Genomic DNA, 21,070 nt, shown 5'->3' on the forward strand with positions numbered 1-21,070 from the left:
ACATAAACACTCGTATAATAATGACTATTGCTACGCTTTTCTGTAATTGATGCTTTATTTTATTTTGTAAATCGTAGTGCAGGCATTGTAGTGTGAATAAATTATGAACGCGTATAACTTTCCTCACTCAGTAATGTGAGACCCCACCCGCTCCCTCGGCTTGATTATTTTTCTAGAGTAAGAGAGCAAATTCCAACCAGATCCTAAGTTCCAATTGCATTGGTCGCTGTACGACCTACTTAGGCTGAAAGTCTCGCGTTTGCGGCGGTACCTGACGTTCCGTTAGTAAAATTCAAACGACCTAAATACCGGCTATTATAATTACAGCAATGTTTTTAAATTTCGAAAAATGCATTTTTCTTTTATTTTCATTCGCTTATGAACTACTGAATTGTGTATTACATTAATCGCTTACTCCAGTTTAAGTAACTGCTGATCTCTACACGATATGAGTTAATATGTTGAATAATTGTTTATCGGTATAATTAATTTTATGAATTCGTCTTAAAAAAATATGGATATATTATTACAATATATTAGGGAATAAAACTTCCTCATGTTCCCTCCAATTTTATTTACAAACTTAAACATTTTTAGAAAATCAATTAAAGAATCATTATTATTCTGATACCTATATTAGGCTCAGTAGAACCAGTATAACCAACCTGAAATCTTAATTATAAAACTATGCTTTCTGCACTTTTTGCCCATTTAGAAACTTGTGTTTTTAAAAAACTCAATTCAACATGGTTTTTGATCTTCTCAGATCAACTGTGTAATACTTATTACAAATAATAAGAGAAAAGTCCGAGAAGGATTTAAATCCGGAAGAAAAAATTTGTTAATCACTTTTAAAGTCCGGACTAAATTACATTGAATTTTCCAAATCATATTTTAACAGTTTATTGTTTTTACAATTTTATACATGCGCTATTATCCAAATATATAAAGCAGGATAATACTTCAAAGCATTATTGATAACTACAAAGATAACAACAGCAAACATAGAATGTATGACTTTCACTGTGTTCCCACAAGATGGAGCTAATCCATTTTTCATTTAAATAAAGGAATTTATCCTTTAATACATTTATATATTGTCAAATATTAAGCAAAATAATATTCTAATATATTTATTAATCAATAATGATTGTTTAGTATATTTCCATATTCTAAGCTTTAGTTCTATTTTCAATACAAAATATATTAAAGTATAAAAAACATTTACAGAGCTACAAAAATTAAGAAAAAAACATCGTTCGTATATAACATTAATATTTTGAACAAAGTGAGACATATTTTTTATTTATAAACATCTTGAAGCACAAGCAACGGCCATTCACCGATAGATGGCGTCAATCACATCTGAAAATAGTTGTATTAAGAATAAGTAATTATTTTACAAGTAATAAGTAGTAATAATAACAGTAAGAAAAATCATCAATTCACAAATATTATATACTTCATTATATATCAAACAATATTAATGAAGGGAGCGCTAAAGTAATATATCCATAGAATATTAACTTCTACACGGTTATGTAAGTTTAACGTTCAGAGTACAATGCGTACTTCAAGATAAATTACAAGAAATAAAAACGTAATAGTTATGATATTTTACTAGAATATATATTTACTAATAATATTACGTAAACTATAAATGTATTTTTCCACTAATCTTTCTGTTTTTGTTAAAAAATTGCATTTCCACGTAATAGACTAGACGCGTAAAACCCAATAGATTACACATCCGCTACCTCTGTATTTAAAACTACGGGTGTAGTGGTGTAAATTTATTTTTCTAGTGCAAAATAAAAATGTTATGCTGAAATTAGCATTTTTTTACATGTATGTATGTTTCAGAAGTCTTTGTTCCTCCCCTCATTTCCTCCCGAATAATAAGCATGTTTGATTAAGTACACAAAATCTATTATTATTAATTTCTTTAAGATAATCCATTATTTTACAATAATAACTCGTTGACGTGAACATCCCTTAAAACCTTTAAATTCTACAAAAAAAAATTTTTTTAATTATTAAACAGTTTTAAAATTAAATTCTACCACATGCCTTCACAGAACAGTTTCCTCTCGATTCTCGTCAAATCACAGATATTGGATCCAAAAATAACCAAAAGAAAAATGCATGATAGAAGGGAGACCAGCTATTTACGGAGCACTTAACCTCTTTGTTTATGACACGACGAGCGCCGTATTAAGAATCGATGATAGCGACTCAAGTAATAATCTGTTGAAAGATCGAATAGGTACGTTGAGATAATTTTACGGAAAAGAGAGTGAGAGAGAAAAAAGTATACAGGATATGAATTAAATATTATCGTTGATTACCATACTAAAATTATTAAGGACATGTTAAAATTCCTTATATTCTCAGAATGATTAATCATTTTAAATATTTCTAAGCATTACCTATATATAGAACTTTATATAAAAGTTTATACGAAGATTCCTTCTAAAGAGAAACTAACAATAAATATACCTAATAACAATGAATTTGGACATAAGAAAATATCATTGGCTAGAGAACTTGGATGGCAGCCAAGGGGCACGGGTTCAAATTCTGGAAGATATTTTATATTAAATTGTAATACTATGAATGTGCATCTAAGACGTATTTGATTCCTACTTAGGGTAAGTAATTATTTTTATATCTCTAATTTGGGCGGTAATTGGAGTACAAAGTGTACTGACACTACTTTCGTCTACTCTGCTATAAGCTAAAAACAGAAGAAAACAGTAAAAATTGACAAAATAAACAGTTTAAAACAAAATTTTAGCAAATCTGATTTCCATTTAAAATTTAAATAAGCTTTTAAAATAATTGATTAGAGATAAAAAGAAATTAATCACAATGCTTCCCTTATTCAATCATAAAAGCTCTTTAATAACATAAGGGTTAGAAATTTGTTGGCGAGGCGTCGCGACGATGTATGCAAATAAGTTGCCTATGCCACATTTACACTGACTCCCCCAGTTACAATTAAAATATGCAAATGGGGAATATTACCAACTACTTTTCATATGAATCGATGGGGACAAAATATTTGCCTTTTGACGTAGCTTTACATAATATTGTAATATATTTTTTATCGTCACAAATATCCCGCACTTTGCAGTCTGGATGGAGAGGAATTAGTTTTTAATTACTGATGAAAAGAAAGGGTATAAGTTTCACGAAACCTGTATCTCGAACATTGAGTGTGGCGTGGCGGAATTCAACGCCGCGCTTTGCCTCGGTCCCAGAGCGAGTTTAATCAATATTTTTTTAAACCTGTTCCTAAAACGTGCAGAACAAAGTAGAATAGGTCATTTATTAAGTATTGTCTCATACTTATTCAATAGCAATATGTTTTATATGTATTAATTTAATACATTTTCTAGTTTTATATATCATTTCACTTTATCTTTCTCAAATTAATTCCACATACATAGGTACTTAAAGTTATGGCTGTACCTACGTAGACGTTCGACATTCTAATTTAACCTATTTTACTTGGGCTTTTCCAACTACGCAATACTACAGAGATGGCCTCGTTAGAATTTAAAAAAATATCACTCAAAATCTGTAGTGTATAATGTCGTAGATTATTCAAAAATTGAATTAATTGTTTCGTATAGATTTCGCAAGGTAACAAGTTAATTGCTATTTTAAATTATTATATATTATTTCAGTAGGACGGATGCTTCATAATTATTCTTGAGGTAGATATCTTAGTAAAATGCTTTTAGAAGAACGTAAAATACGGTACTTCCCTGCGCCCCTTGAATATAGTCCGCAGGTTCGAATCCCACTACATTAAAATTTTTATTTCTTTCTTTAAAGTGGAAATAAACTATAAAATTGTTAAAGCATCTTGGTACCATACAAGAGTATGCCACTAAAATCGTCATTTAACTTGTAGGCTATCCTAAATAAACTTCTACCACATGAGTGCATGTTCATAAAAACATTGATAATTGATAGATTTGGATATAATTTTTTGTAATACAGAACATGTTCAACTAAATAAATATATATATTTTTTTAAATATTAACTTGCCGTGAGAGGACCTTTTCAATTAACTCTAAAAAAGTTAGCACAGAATGAATATGTCATTCATTCTTTAAAAGCTCTCTGTATATTTTACAAGGAATTTATAATTCCTCAATTTTACACACAGGCTAAATAAATCAATGAAAGTGACAACACTGTTCTAAGCAAGCATTCAATTTATAAGATCATTTAAGTTTCAAACAATCCAATGTCGCCAAACAAAGTCATTACAAAGCGAGACTGAACTAGATCGTTGCGCCGTAGACAACAACTAAACGCCCAAATTACAGAGATTGTGAACCGTTGGGGCCGAACTGATGTAAATTAATAATATGCAAATTTCTACTCCCGTTATAGGCACCAGTATAAATCGACTTAGTAGATATAGCTGTATATTAAATAGACTAGCTTTAAAAACTTATTTTTATGCTTTTTTTGCTCTTTTATGCTTCTTCCGTATACCTTCCGAAAGGTAGGCAAAGAGGCACTTGTGCACTCTCTTTCTTCTATTTTAGCCACTCTGGCCGAATTAAGATAGCGTAGCTAAACACGAGAGTTATAGATTCAAATTTCACATGGGAAAAAATACATTTATAATTCTTTTTTTAATTTGGCCCATTCTATTGTTAAGCAAACGTTATTTTGTTACTGTTAAAGTTTGTAATCTCAGATTTAGCACCTTAGTAGGTTCTTAGCATTTTTTAACGTACTATTCAGTTATAAGTGGAGAAAAAAGTTTAATTATAATATTTTATGTGAATTTTATTACCACAAATGAAAGTTTATTGAAAATTAAAAAATGGAATTATTTTGCAGATAAGATTTCGAATAAGAAAATAATACATCAAAATTACCACACATCCAAGCTTTTGCAAATTCCACAATTCATATATTGATAGGAAAAGCTGGTGGAAATAAGAAAAGCGGCTATAGAAGAATATGTTGGTTAAGGAATATCAAGAAATGGACGAAGACGAATAAATCACTTCGTCTCGCCGAAGACATAAGAAGCTGACTTCTAACCTTCACTGGTAAGAAAGCAATTATAGTAATTAAAAATCTAAACCGATTATTAATTGAAACTATTCTTGTCTTTTAGCCCAATCTCTGCCATTGTGATAATTTAGTGTTTATTATATAATCGCATATATTTAAAAATATATAAGTAGAATTCAAATGATTTCTTCTATTTTCAATACCTTTAGTGAATATAATAACTTTAATATATCAGAATCAGTGTCAAATGATCCACAAATTGATGAAGAACTTATAGTGTCTGGGAGGGGGTGTAAGTGTACCCTACACACGTGTCGAAGGGGAGTGCGTTTGTGTCCAGCTTAATTGAAAAAATAAGTTTGAAGAGCGCCCCTTTGCGGGTAAATAACGAGTGTTAATCAATAGGCACGTAAAATCGTTATTTATCGATATTTAAGTTCTTGTCTTTATTAAAAGCCTTGTATTTTGAAGCATAAAATATTTATAGAAAACATTAGGCGATCGTTTTGAAACTTTAGGTCCTATGGCTAGGGTTAGGCTTCAAAATAAAAACAAAATAAATCAGATCAGCTTCACGCTATATCCCGCACATACCAGAGTGAACATGCAGAGGGAACTTCAATTTAAGGCACTCCGTCCCCATTACACTTCCTCCATGACACCTCCGTTCCCTTCTTTCCGCCGAATTTTGGAGGCTTTGCGTGTTGATTGGCTGAACTCAACGCTACGCTTTACCTCGTTACCAGTTGGAGAAAATTAAAATTAAAAAAATTAATAAAATCAGCTTCACGCTGTATCCCGCACACAGGGTAGGCAGAGGGAGCCCAGTGTTAGGAGATTCCTTACCCCACTTTCTGCCGAATTGGAGAAAATGAAAATATTAAATATTTAATTTCATCGAATGAGACGGAGTTTATGGAACTCAAGACCTGTCACGTTTACAGTCGCACGCGCCATGACAAAAAAATATATGCTGAAATATATTAAAAACATTAAGATACAAAAGGATATTATTATTAAATACCTACTTAGTGAAGAAGTAATAAAACAGCTATAAATCAAAGATCAATATCAGTTATTTTCTTCATGTACCGGCATTCGACGAATTCTAAGAAAATCTGTAAACAGGAGAGGGTGACCGGCGGACGTTCTCCGATTTTCCCCTACGTGACCCGAGAATTGACAAAAAGAGGAACGATTCGTTCAATAGCTTTTATTTTCTAACCGACTGCGACAGGTCAAAGTGATAATGTATTTAAAGCTACATATACGTAAATTGGGTGATACTCGATGTAAAATGAAATAAAGAATTTTTGATAGAGCTGGTTGTTTTAATATTATTGGGCGTGCGTATGCCTATTTAAATAATTTCTTTATCATTTTTATTTTTGTAAATAGGACTTTCAGAATGTGGGCTTTACTCTATAGAGTAAAGCGTGTAGCTACAGAAAAGAAGTTTTGTAATTATTCTTTCTTCTTTCCTCTTGCTCCATATCTTCAGCCTGAGACAATTCGAGACAATGCGTGTTGAATAACGGTACTCAACACAGCCTTTTTTCCTACCGAAATAATCATAGACAGATTGAAAATCGAACCCAAAATTACCACGTTTGCAATCAGCCATTAGTTAACCCACGTTACCACTATGACCTTTTTGGTAAATATATATATTCATATTACGCTATATCAGTTTATAATTCTCGGCAACAATGTACACAGTATATTTAATTAAGTTGCAATAACATTTTGATACGCGTATTACATACGTAACGTGCCAATGATGTTCAATAGCAATTTGCGAGTATTAATTATCTATATTAACATATGTATTCAAATTCAATGGCTGGAAGTAATTAGGCATATATATTATTTGTAATCTGTGATTTAAAATAAGAATTATTAAATAAATGGAACTCGGGTTCGGTCGGGAAGGTCTTTTTTAATTATGTTTCCTTAATTAAAATTGAATTATTCTTCATTTTAGTCAAACTACAATTAGATGAGAGAGAGATTATCTAGAACATATTGGACGATGTCTCTGAATTTTACTTGTTTACCCTACGGGGATCGGTCTATCATTATTGACGACTAAATAAATTAATGTCATACCTGGTATAGTACTAGTAGACCAACTGGCGGGCCGTGTATTCATTATTTGCCCAACTATCCCATATGATAATAAATAATCTCGTGAAAATATATAAAGAAATATATCTAAACTTTTGAGCTTAGCTCACGAGATGACCACCATTTGGGTTGTGCCAAGGACCTTTTCAGTAAACGTCTTAATATCTAAAAGCCTAGAACAACATTTTAAGAAACTTAGCTATTATATCAAAAATGAATGCAGAAGAAAGAATTACTTAAATCGACGCGTCGATACGGAATACTTTTTTTGGAAGTTACAGAATCCACAATTCCTTATTAACTTTGAAAGTCATCTTACGTCTTTTCACGCTTTATAAGTTCTGTTTAAAGATTCCTTATGTTTCTTTAGGTCATTTTTAAGATATTATGCATTGAATGAAGCCCATCATAGCGCAGTTTATAAATGTAAGCACGACAGTCGTGAGTTGGATTCCAATTATCTCATTTCCTTGCTGTGAAAACAAGATAAAACGTGGTCCATTCAATATGCAATGTCCCGAAAATTAGCCGGAAAGTGGGAAACGAAGTGTCTCATCACTATCCCATCTGTCTATTCTGCTAATAACCTGCTATATTTCGAGAAAATGCACTGAATAATTCAGGTTTAGGTTCACGCCGATAACACTAATAAAATAATATTTTTGTAATACATCCATCGATTTATATTTACATGAATAATTGATTCTGATTTCTATCATTTACATAATATGCATATATTATATTAGGTATTCATTTTCATATGGAGACGGGTGTTACTGTAACACAGGTAATACATGTATTTCGCAATAGATGCAATAATAAATATAAAATGTGCTTTGCGTTTATCACTTTAGGTTTAAACTTACAATTAACATTCCGTTAGCTACATATGTCCCGTTCGGCTACGACAGCTACAACCTATGTATCTACGACTATGAGGTACGTATTATATTATTAATTAATATAGACTTATTATTCAAAAGTGTTGCAACACAAAAAAAATATAAAAGATTAGAAAACACTAAAAATTACATATTAATCAATATTATTCTTGATAATATAAACATATAATATATACAGATAATATGTAGAGACTGTAGCGTTTGGCGCTCCGTTCTCTCTGACTACCCCTTTAGGTATAAAGCGTGAATTTATATATGTATGTATGTCTAGTGTCGCCAACAGCAGTCTTAACCATAGAATAGAACCATAGAATAGAACCATAGAATAAAGAACCATAGAAGCGGAATCGTGATACATGCCTCTGATAATCTCAATATAGGCCTCAGGGATCCCTTTGGATCGCAATGCCCACCAGATACACTGACGAGGTACACAGTCAAAGGCCTTCTGCAGATCTAAAAAGGCCACGTGCAGAGCTCTCCTTTTTTCCCTGTATGCCTCCATCAAAGTTCTGAGGGCGAAAATGGCGTCTTAAAAGATTAGAAAACACTAAAAATTACATATTAATCAATATTATTCTTGATAATATAAACATATAATATATACAGATAATATGTAGAGACTGTAGCGTTTGGCACTCCGTCCTCTCTGACTACCCCTTTAGGTATAAAGCGTGAATCTATATATGTATGTATCTAAAAACCCCAGTGAATCGAGGTTCTTAATGAAAACCCGGTGTAAAAACACACGTGTCTTTATAACATGTGAAATATAATAGATACGTCACTAAATACTTCATTTTATTGATTTGCCTCCCACTACGATAGAAGCAAGGGGGCTATTATCATTCATTGATAACAATACTGTTAAAACAGAAATCCATACTCACTCATTTATTTACATATATTGACTAATCTGCGCACGATAGTACGCCCGTTGAATTAGAGTTGTGCAAGAAGTGGCTTACTTATAGATGCAAAAAACGTTGACTGTGCTTATTTTTCTTTTATATATTTTTTTTCATGCTTCACGCTGTATAACACACATAGGTGGGCAAAAGGAACTTGGGAACATAGTGTTATGACACCCCGTTCAACTTTCCGCCGAATTCTCAAGACATTGAGTGATAATAAGTGTTTAACATCTCTATTGTTTTCCGCAAATATATTAAATGAACATACACAATTTTTTACTACTTTACTATTGTTAATAATAAATAGTTTTCATATTATATATAGCAGGATCTTCCACTTTCAGAGTCCTTGTGTGCGAAACGAAAATCGTTGAAATATCATTCCCTCGAATGGGAATCGATCTCACAACCATTACGTGAAAAGTCAGACACTATCCCACTGCGTCACGAGGCTTTTACTAGTTAACTAAGTTATGACAAACATTAGTGTGTAAACAAAAAATTAACCCTATACTACAGCTAAAGCTAAAAATGCTAAAGCATCCCTACATCTTATAAGAGTAATAAATTAAAGACCAGCAGTTCCAGCTTTATCTTTATGATCACGTTTTTATCAACAGGAGCCAATTCAATTATGTTTCCATTACTATTTGAAAACACTTTGCAGTGTCATAATAGGGGTGAATAGAAAATCAATAATAAACTTTTATCATATTTCGCGTTGTTGATTTAGTTATTGGAAATCTTATTCTGGAGGGGTGTTAATTAAATAACAAATGATGATATTGTATACAAAAATAAACAACAATACTAAACATATATTCGTAACATTTGTTAGAGATATTTACCTATGTAATAATACATTAATTAGTATGTAAATATGAGTAAATTGCTATTTCAATTGGATTTAGTCAATCGAGTGGCTTATGGCACTCGATTCGGGCTCTCACTCGGGCTTCGGGCTAATGAAGAAGCAAAGCCCGCATCGCGTGCGCCAGAACAAACACCTCGATGCCTTCAATAAAAATAAATATATCAGTAATAGAGCACCGCCCCCCGTACCACACCGTATCGCCTCTACCAACTAACTATATATAATTACACATCACGCTTCATTGTAGTGATAAATACTTTCTCACACTTATCATTTACGAAATCTACGCCACTGTCCATTTTAGATAATCGTGGGAGAGAGATGGCGCATACGGCACTCCAGCGGGAGAGAACAACGCAGCTATAAAATAACGTATATTATTATAGTGTCCACAAGCCAAGCGGATATTGATTATCTGCCACAGTTGAGAGCCACCGAGTCCCCCGCCCGCCAGCACCGCTTCCGAAGCCAGTACGTCACAATATACGGTCCACCCCAATGGAAATACAACCCTGAAGCGAGGGTGAAACGTGCAAATTGGGGGAGTAATCTGGTAATACGTAACCCTTTCTAGTGATGTGCACAATATTCAATATTTGATCTCTGTCTAACAGACTGAGCGGAATGTGACTGCAGTATCCCCGTCCTGTTCAAGCACATTCCGTAATCATTTACGATGCATTCTCTTGCCATGATTTTCCCGCGGCACTTGCGAACACAAGTATTATACCATTTTGTGAACATTTATCTACATATATATACAATTGTATATTAAACAAAACTGATAATTTTCTTATTTTTGGTAATATTCAATAATAACAACAGTTCTTGATAGATCTACAATACGAGGTACGCTAATACAAAATGATACTATTAATTAAACTTGAAAATACGATATTACCTATATATTTAATATCAACATAGATTTTTCCACATGGATAGATTCAAGTATACGCACATTGTTATATTAAAACAATTAAAATAATAGTAATAGATAGAACAGTTCATTATTAATGTAACCTTAATTATTCTCAGCAAGTTCATGAATGTCTCGAAGGATTCACCTCTAACTTAAAAGCATAGCATGTCTAGACACAACTAGCGAACAAATTTTGTACTACAAAACTTTTCTTGGGGCAAAGTACTCACTACATTTGCTGGGTGGTGCTAGTGTGTGTGTGTAACCTGTGAAAAATTACTGCTCCCTCTGTGTAAGTGGCACACACACACAGGCGCAGTGCAGCGGGGGAGGGCGGCGCCAGTGTGAGTGGGGGGGTTGGGAGGTAAAGGGGTCCGAGTCGTGAACTAAATAGCTTAGTGTTAACACATATTGACATCAAATTTACCGCGATGTTATCATTTATTCAGGTGCCTGTTCATTTATTGTACTTTTCGGTAAGATTGTGAATAAATAATCATTTTTCGTGTCGCCAAACTCCCGGCGGTGCGACATTTTTAGTGGGCGAGCGTGTCAGCGATTAATTATTTTTGTCGCTTTGTTTAACTTACGTTGACTCGGCCTCAGAGTTATTACGAATTTTAATTGCCCGCTAGCGCTGCTCTCCAATTCAAATGCCACTTTTTATTTTTTCAAGACTGAATGTCGACGAAATATTAAACTCGTATATTAAACGTGGATAGTGTAAGCTAACCCCTTTTGTCTCTCAATAACTATAAAAAATTGATGTAATTAGTTCAAATTATCACCTTAACAAGCGTCAGATTTACTTTAGGTCCTTTCGAAGGCATAAACAGAACCACGATCAACTGCAGAAATCCCAGGTGGAGACATCTCCACCTACATATTATGATGTTATAAGAAGAAAAAACAAATATAAATCCAAGTAGCACAGCGCTATCAATTACATTATAATAATGTATACATTTATAAGCTATCAAATACAGTAATTTTTAGTTGTTATTTCATAGCTATTCCAAATGTGATAATATAAACTTTCGTCAAGGACGAATTTAAATCTCGCGCCCTTTTGGACAAAACATTCAAGAGCTTTAACCGACTGTGGTATCATTTTAGAGCAGTTGTTTTGGTTGAAGTTTGAGGATTCCTTAAACTATTACAGAATAAATAAGGATTTTATCAAACTACCTTAATAACAACTAAACACTGTAGAAATTAAATAATTATTAATACTGTTAAAACGTATATAGTCTGTGAAATACCTTGAAATGTCGACATCAATTGTTTCACATTTAAATATTGGCTTTAGCAAGTGACCAAAGCGTAAAGCAATAAATATATCAACTGCAGCTACCAATATTTTTATTGTGACTTTTTTAACTTTAAAATTACAAAGTACGAGAGAAGCAATTAATGTTTCATATAACCTTTTTTTCCGCACATTTACCTTATGAAACAAGGTGTTCTATCTAACTTATGTCAGAATATTTCTCTTCTAACTTATGTCAGAATATTTCTCTTCATCTAACTTATGCCAGTCGAAGCCAGTCGTGGCGCAAGGTCAGAAGCGTGGTACTGTAAACTAGACTAGTTGGGGGTCGAGGCAAAGCGCGGCTTGAGTTCCCCCACTCAATGAATTAGAAGGAAAGTTGGAACGTGAGTGGTTCCCAGATTCCCAGACTCCAGCTTTATGCTGAAGCTAAAAAATATAGTATTCTTCAACAATACTTGTACAATGTATGTACGAGTTTCGTGTATGTTTATAAAAATCAAAGCTTATAAGTTTAAACCTAAACAAATACATTTATATTCAATCCAAAAATCACCTTTATGTGAACTGAACTTTCTCAGTACAAAAGACAATGCATTATAGATAAGAGTATTAAACAGAGTATGTAAAAATTACATAACGAAGATTGCTAAATAATATTTTTTATAAATATTAACTTAAAGCTGAAAATTAGATATCGATTTTAATATAGCATTAGGTTGATTATGGTTTGTTTAGATATAATAAAATATTTATAATTTTATTTATTAAATAACTTAAACTTAAAATTAACATCGTGAATATTTATTGTTTCATTTTATTTGACATTGTACATATATGACAGGTCTGGAGTACATTTCTAATCGATAAACAATCACAAACGGTCAAAAAAACGTGGTAAGCAACAACGCCATAATGAACTTGTAATAAAATTATTGGCTTCATAGAGGGCAGTTGAAGCGACGCCCCGCAGGCAACGAGTAAACCTGCTTAGGGCTGTGCTCTCTTTAATGTCTTGAAACTTGATATCGATAGAATTGTAACGTAATGCAATGTCTTATTCCATATCAATTTGAAAAAGTTTGTTGCTAGTTGCTTCAAGCTTTTGTTGTTTTTTTAATTAATATATATTATAATGATTCATCTATTACAGTAATCATTAAGTAGTAATATACATATCTACATATAATAAAAAATATATATATAAACATTTTGTATATAATATACAAAGCTTAACTACATTTATCAAACAAAAATCAAACTGCAAAGTGAAACTCTTAGCATAAATACATGAAAAATATCTAGCTGGCATTACTCGTTTTATATCGACATCGATAAACCAGTAAAACTCCACTCAGAGTCAGTAGTATCTAGAGAGGCGAGCTACAATAAAATGTACCGAGCTAGCTACAAGCCTGAGCAGTTACTCGACACCCCACTCACACTGCGCCCCCTAACCCCCCCCCTATCGACATATGCGCAGTCCTCCCTACACCCACACCTACACGTACATGTGCACGTGCACACGCCACACATGTCACCTGTGACCCACACATGCACAAACTAGTAAGCGTTATGCATCTGTCAATCTATCGATGCATGCACTCATAACATCCGTTGCAGCCGATTCGATTATAAATTGATTGGAAAAATACTATAGTAACTTTACTGTACGATTGGAAAAGTTAATTCGCTAATTGATCCATCATATCGTTTCATTATTATTTTATTATTTATTTTTTATTATTTTGTTATTTATTTAAATTTATATTTATCTATGGTGTCGAGACAAAGCGCGGCGTTGAGTTACGCCACTCAACACGTAATGCCTCTAGAATTCGGCGGAAAGTGGGGAGTGAATTGTCCTTAACCCTAGGTTACCCCTGCCTACCCTGCTGAAGGTGATATATTTATTTATAGTTTCACAGCTAATAACAAATAATAATCCTATAATACTGGTAAAATTCGAGATGTAATAAACAGATGCATCTACGATGCTACAAAAGTACAAAAATATGTTTTTTTTTTTTTTTTTTTTATGGAAGAAGGACAAGGCAAACGAGCGTTCGGGTCACCTGATGATGATCACCGCCGCCCACGACCCCGTGCAGCACCGGAGGAGCTACAGGTGCGTTGCCGGCCTTTAAGGTGGAGATAGACGCGCTTTTTGAAGGTACCCATATCGTACCGACCTGGAAACACTGCCGCGGGTAGGCCATTCCACAGTTCGGTGGCGCGTGGAAGGAAATTTCTACGAAACCGCACAGTAGTGGAGTGCCACGTCTCCAGGTGGTGTGGATGGTATTTAAGTTTGTGACGTACTGTGCGGTTGGAAAATTCGGCGGCAGGTAACAGGTCGAACAGTTCTTCAGAACACTCACCATGAAAAATGCGATAGAGAACGCACAGCGAGGAGACGTTTCTACGCAGAGCCAAAGTGTCAAGCCTTTCACAGCTTACTGGGTCCTTAATAATTCGAACAGCTCTACGTTGTATGCGATCAAATGGGTCAAGCTGATACTGGGGTGCACCAGCCCAGAGATGAGAACAGTACTCCATGTGTGGCCGAACCTGGGCCCTATATAGGGCCAATCGGTGTTTTGGCGTGAAGTACCGTCTCGCTCTATTGATGACCCCCAGTTTCTTCGAGGCCAACTTGGCCTTGCTTTCCAGATGATCGCGATACTGGCAGTCACTCGAAACATTAAGGCCCAATATGCTGATACTGGGCGCGGCTAAAAGGGGAGTATTCTGAAAGACTGGCGATACGATAAATGGGGTTTTTTTAGTGGTTAACGCGCAAACCTGTGTCTTCAGGGGGTTAAATTGGACCAGGTTCTTTTCACCCCATGAAGAGACAATCTCGAGGGACGCCTCAACAGAAGACACAAGTTTATTTCGGTACTGTTCAGCGTTTTCCCGAGAAAGACGAAAATGTTCGAAAAATCTACAACGATGAAAGATTTTCACATGGGCACGTATTGTTGTTATGTGTTACTCTTCAGTAGATTGTATTTCCATCTAATTCTTATACTTCGTAAAGCAGAAAATGGTTGTCTTAATTTCATACTAAATATCTATTACGATGCTGTAAATGCCTTGTAAATGTCAGAACAGATGTACAAACAGTTTTAAGTTGGCGTTGTCAAATCAATATTTAGTGTTTTTTCCATGTTCAAGCTTTATCCACAACAGCCAACTCCGTTCTCCGCTTTCTATTAGAATTTCAAATATTGCGTTTTGAGTGACAAATATTCAGAACAAGAAAAGTAAAATAATTCATTGCCTAGAATTCGATTATTATATATCCCATAAATATATTTTTAAAGGGTTATGTCTAAAATAAATATCAAATACAGATGAACTTTCACACCTCCTACATACTCCCACTCATGCTCCAACAAAAGTCACTTTGCGTCAGTACAATTATTAATATTACGCTACATGGGAACACTTACCATAAATATGGAAACAATCCTACGCTTTTTTTAGATCTTAAAGTAAATAAAACACAGCAGGGTAGGCTGAGGGAACGTAGTGTTAAGACACTCCGTTCCCCACTTTCTGCCGAATTCGAAAGGCATTGCGAGTTGAGTGGCAGAACTTTGCCTCGACCCCAGAGCGAAGAAAATGGAAATATAAACGTAAATAAATATTTCACTTCCTCGAGTGAGAATCGAACCCACAACCGTCGCGTTACAGTCACACCCTTGTGAAGCTGCGTCACGACGCGACGGTCTCATATTATGTAGTTCAATTTGTTGCTTTAATTATACATTAATAATTCTACAAGCTACAATTTTTGAACTCGTAGATGAAAGTAAATCAAGGGTTCTCGTGAAGCCTTCGAATAAAAAGGACACTGGGGTCCGGGAAGTTTTCCTGGAAGAACGGGCGGGGCGGGCCGAGTAATGATCGCAACGGCTCCAATATTGCGAAGGCATGGTCTTATCATTATAATTTATTCACGCCGCAACTGCTAAGAAACTCTTGGACCGCCCTAGTCCTCCATCTCCATAATAGAAGTATAGATTACGTGAAATTGGTAGGTTGATGCTTAACACTTTCAAAATAACGTTGATTCCTGAAGAATTCGAATAAGTAGATCAAATATTTTTACTACTCTTTTATAATGAAAACTTTTTTCAAGTTAATTTATTCAGCGTGGCAAGAAGTCTTGGTGTACGAGTATACTGAGAAAATGTGGAAGTCTTAAAGAAACTTCATTTACTGATCATACCGCAAAAGAGCAGCTCAAGCTTTAAAAATTTAAATAAACAAATTTCAAGAAAACACAGAAATTCAGAACTCTATTTCGTTAAGTAGAATATTAAGAATGTGAACAATGTTTTATAACACTAAATTGATTTTCTTTTCAGCTTCACGTATACCACATATAGAAGGCAGAGGGAACCTAGTGATAAGTCACTCCATTCTCTACTTTCCACCAAACTTTCGAGACATGCGTGTTGGGTGGTTGACTTTGCTACGAAGAAGTGATAATATTAATAAATATGAATTCATTACACCGAGTAAGAATCGAACCGACAACCATCACGTTTTACATTCTCACACTTTTCCCTCGGCACCTCGACAGCCTCTAAAACCGACATTAACCAATTAATAACTATATTTACATTATATAATTATGATATAAACAATAACCGATTATATCACGTAAGGAAAGTTCGTGACGTCAATAAATTAGGACGCTCCAGTGGGAGTCTAATAAAAGCTGTTTTGCTATAAGTACTTGTGCTTGTATTAGTGTAGCATCCCCCAATCTATAGGTAGCCGTATTGTCTACAGCCTCATCGGACCAAACTTTCCTTTCCGCAGTCAAACTTGCGTAGAGAATCTCGGAACTGCTGGAGCTGTAAATGGTGTGTCAGGAATTAAATAAATGTGTCAATAATTAAAATCACACCATTTTTTTACTCTATGAAAATTTCGACCTATTGCAAAAACAATTGATTACTAAGTTGTTTGTATTATCGCGTTATTCTGGTATGGTGCTTTATTGTACTTTTTAAATGAACTAAATACAAGTGTGTTAGATATTACTTTCACTTCTTATTTATTATTTTAACAAAGGTTGTTTGTTATAGTTTTTAAAAAATAGCGACTTAAAAATATATATATAACTTGTACATATAATTTAACATATCATTGACAAAATCGGACTGTATTATTTTATTCATTATTAAACATTTAATATCACTCAAAGGATTTTTTTCAATAGTAAGGAAATTGACAAAGAAATCTCAGAAATGCGTGAAGATTTTTTACTACTTAATTATTCATAGTTCATTATTCTAGATATGTAATAATAGACTGAAAGATCTATAATATGTTCGTAATTATGTCAAGTAAATATTTTTTAGACATTCATCCATCTATCAGCCTTTTGAAGTCTAATTGCTCGCAGCGGATTCCTACGATTTCGCAGACATAAAAAATATAATAAATTGACAAAAATGTTTAGTAATACTTCAATGTTAATAAAAATAACAAAAATATCATATGAAATTAATGAAAACAATGGTATCATACCTAAAACCAATTTACTTTACAATTGCATATGGCAAAACAAACATATTTTTTCTTTCTTAAACATAAAATTTAATTAGGCAAAAAATTTTAATTAAAATTAACTTCCCAATTACATAATTAAGGACACTAATCTACCAATCTTTTCAGGGGTACCGTCCAAATATCCTGGTATCCTACCTCATAAACAATGCACGTTAACAAAACAGCAAGGCGTCTTAATTAAAGTTGCTCTAGCTCTCTCTATATACTTACTTACGTACTCAATCTCGCCAACTTGAGGAAAGGTTGCGCGTCCCGAACATTCCCCAAGTATCGTGATGCCGGTTTATTATCTACCATCGTTGGGCATTCATTAATTCTTTTCGAACCATCACTTTTACAATTTTGAGCTTAAATTAACTTTGTTCTTTGGTTTTCATTAAAGTTTAATTTTAATGTTTTTTGGCATCTTTTTTACCATTTTTTTTCTCTTTAAAATATAAAATCTTAAGAAAGAATTTATAATACTGATTTCAGTTATTTTTTATATAGCCTATATGCCTGTGAGGTTCTACAGGCAAGGAGGCTTTAGCTCCCTTTTCTATGCGAGACCATTGTACTGTAATAAAAAAAATAATATATTATTTTTAAAATTTGTAATAAACAATATAAATTATAATACAAATACACAAATAGCTGTTTCCAGCTGATTCGCCCGCACATTCCTGAAATTTACTCTGTGTAACTCTGAGCCCATTTACAGCGGATTACATACACACGATTATTGTGATATAGTTTTTAAACTTCACGCTGTATTCCACTTGTACCAGGTTAGGCAGGAGGAATTCTGGGAACCCAAGGTAAAACACTTCGTTAAGACAGTTCATTCCCAATTTTCCGTTGAGTGCCAGATCTCAACACTACGCTATGTCCTTTTACCAGGGAGAGAGGAAATTAAAATATTAAACCGTTTCCCTGAATGGAAATCAAATTCACAACCGTCGTGCTTCCAATCACACGCTTCTGTCCCTGTACCACGACGATATATCATAAATTGAGAAAAAAAGGCAATATGGCTTCCTTCATATATGAACTATTCTACGCAAGTTACACTATTCAGTAGATACTTTAATTATTGTAAGCAAACAAGCTTTTCAACTTTATAAAACAGTATATTAAATGACCATTACATCCTTGCACTCATTTAAATTAGTCCTCAACAACAATTTCGTTAATAACATTAAATTATCCATTAGTGAGAGCTTAATGAGCTTTTACTACCGGTATGTAATGTAACGGTACGTGTTAACAGCGGTAGATAACCAAAACATAAGACAAATAATCAAATTAATCGCAAGGCGGGCCGATATCAACATTATTAATTCAAAACTCCAGACCCACCCCCCACAGCCCATCCCACCGACCCTAACCCCTAAAGGCCGCAATATCTTCAAAGAGGTCTCTACTTGAAAGGTTACAAAATAACCTTATCCAGATACAATGTAAGCTTTCGCGTGCGAATAGTAAATGTTGTATGTAAAATTACAATAAAAATTATTTGTATAGATAATGCTCTAAAACAAATAAAATATGGGCTTAAAATTTATAAGTGGCATTGCAAGTGCATATTGCGGATTCGTTATATCGGCTATCTAAATATTAATATTAGGAAATTAATAATGATTTTTTTTCATTGGTCAGTTTTTAAAATAAAATGTAAAATTTAACTATAACCATAACAGAGAAAATCTTGTAATTTTTAAACCTATTCTACCGAAAAAAATTAAACTATAACTTTAAACTTTATATCACTTTCTAATACTTTTCTTACAGAAAAAAACTTAATAAATTGTAAATGAAATTACTATATTATATTCTATTTTTATATTCCACGTAATAATTAAAAAAATATTACAAGGTCAAACAATTTAAGAAAAATTAAACTGTCAAAGTGGAATCAAAGCTACCTCGTCGTTGCGTGTTCCATGAAATCTATTCTTATACCATCCGTCGCACGAGTCATAATAGAACATCGATTTACCTTTTCCCACGTCATAAGGCAGTACTTCGGGCAAAAACTTATTTTCCGTTAGCAAACGTTCCGATGCTATCTGTCACGGCTGACAAAACTTTTCTTCACTATTATAAATTACTTTAACCTTTATTACAAGCACAAAGAGTCGCTTTTAGTTGAAACGGCTCGTTTAAACGGCATATTTTCTTTGTTTCTCGGGAACAGACCGCCCACACCCCCGCCCAAACTCTACATGTTATTTACGTGTGAACACAACACCGCCGAGGGTTCAATTTATCTGACCTACTGGGCCTCTAACTAATACAACATCCGAAAATACTTCAGCCTGTTATAATTGTTACTTATTTTTATTGAATTTCAGAATAAACTTAATTTATGTGGCACTTACAAATTGAATATTATATTTATTACAAATTCGATGTGAACAAAGATATAATTATGAAAAAAAAATTAATGACTTACATTTGTTTGAAGTTACTGGTGTATTAATGCATTAGTTTTCTCATTAAGCACTGTCCATTCTATAAAGTAAGCCTGAAAACAAAAAATTCTTACAACTCTCTAGAAAGCGTAGTTTTTATTGGTTACTTGTAATAAAGACTGTATACAACATTACATTACATAATAAAAATATTATCTTTAAATTATCTCAAAAACTAATGTTGAGATTTATTTTCAGATCGATTTAATTCAAACCCTAAGCGATTTGAAGAAGAGACAAGTACGGGGAAAACTACCTAACCAGAACGGGCAAGTGGCGGGTGGATACACAATTACAATCATTTTAGGGGACTCCCCGAACAGTATGATGAACTGGAAATATTCCATAATATCAGAGCCGTCATTACAATGCCTTAGCAGAATATTTTTCTTGGCTAGAAAGCCGATATTCCCCCAAGAGTTACGACATTTCAATTTGCCAAGGCGGGCGGAAAATGGAATTACGATTGAAGCGAGAATACCCGAACGTCGCGCGTCGCCGAGGGCGCCCCGCTCGCGCCGATGTTTGCCGAGCGCGGCCGAAGGGGACGAGCGCGCGCCTGCCCGCCGCCGCCGCCGCATCAGCCTGTGTATTGATTAGATGCGGAACGCCCGATGTCATACAAATTAGGCCGCACAGAAAAACTGATTTAAAAAACAATTCGATTTAGAATTTACCACTTAAAAAACGTGTATATTATAAATATATCATAATAAGTAATGCTCATAGAAGAAATGTGGAATATTCGTGAAATTCTTTTACTTTACTACGGCGTTAAGCATAGCGTACACTGTCTGCTAGTTTTATATGCTGCCTTATAAGAAGAGGAATATATAAAAAAAACCATTAAATTTACTCTAAAAATAAATAAAAAAATTGATTTAATGCCGACTTCTCAGATTACATATTTTACATAAAAATATATTTAAAAAAATATAGTAATTTTCAATGCTAATCTTAAAAATA

The 21,070-nt window shown here is 33.7% G+C and overlaps 1 long non-coding RNA gene across 1 annotated transcript; it reads left to right on the plus strand.

Annotated features, from left to right (window-relative positions):
* Positions 1–4,164: 4,164 nt before the first annotated feature.
* LOC146538235 (uncharacterized) lies at positions 4,165–20,559 on the plus strand. Its single transcript, XR_014878068.1, has 2 exons — positions 4,165–5,085; positions 20,303–20,559. It is a non-coding gene; the product is annotated as an uncharacterized LOC146538235 (long non-coding RNA).
* Positions 20,560–21,070: the final 511 nt, after the last annotated feature.

Source organism: Heliconius melpomene, chromosome 6 (assembly GCF_056956725.1).
Source record: "Heliconius melpomene rosina isolate 202511_hmr_F chromosome 6, ASM5695672v1, whole genome shotgun sequence".
In the NCBI taxonomy this organism is placed as follows: domain Eukaryota; kingdom Metazoa; phylum Arthropoda; class Insecta; order Lepidoptera; family Nymphalidae; genus Heliconius; species Heliconius melpomene.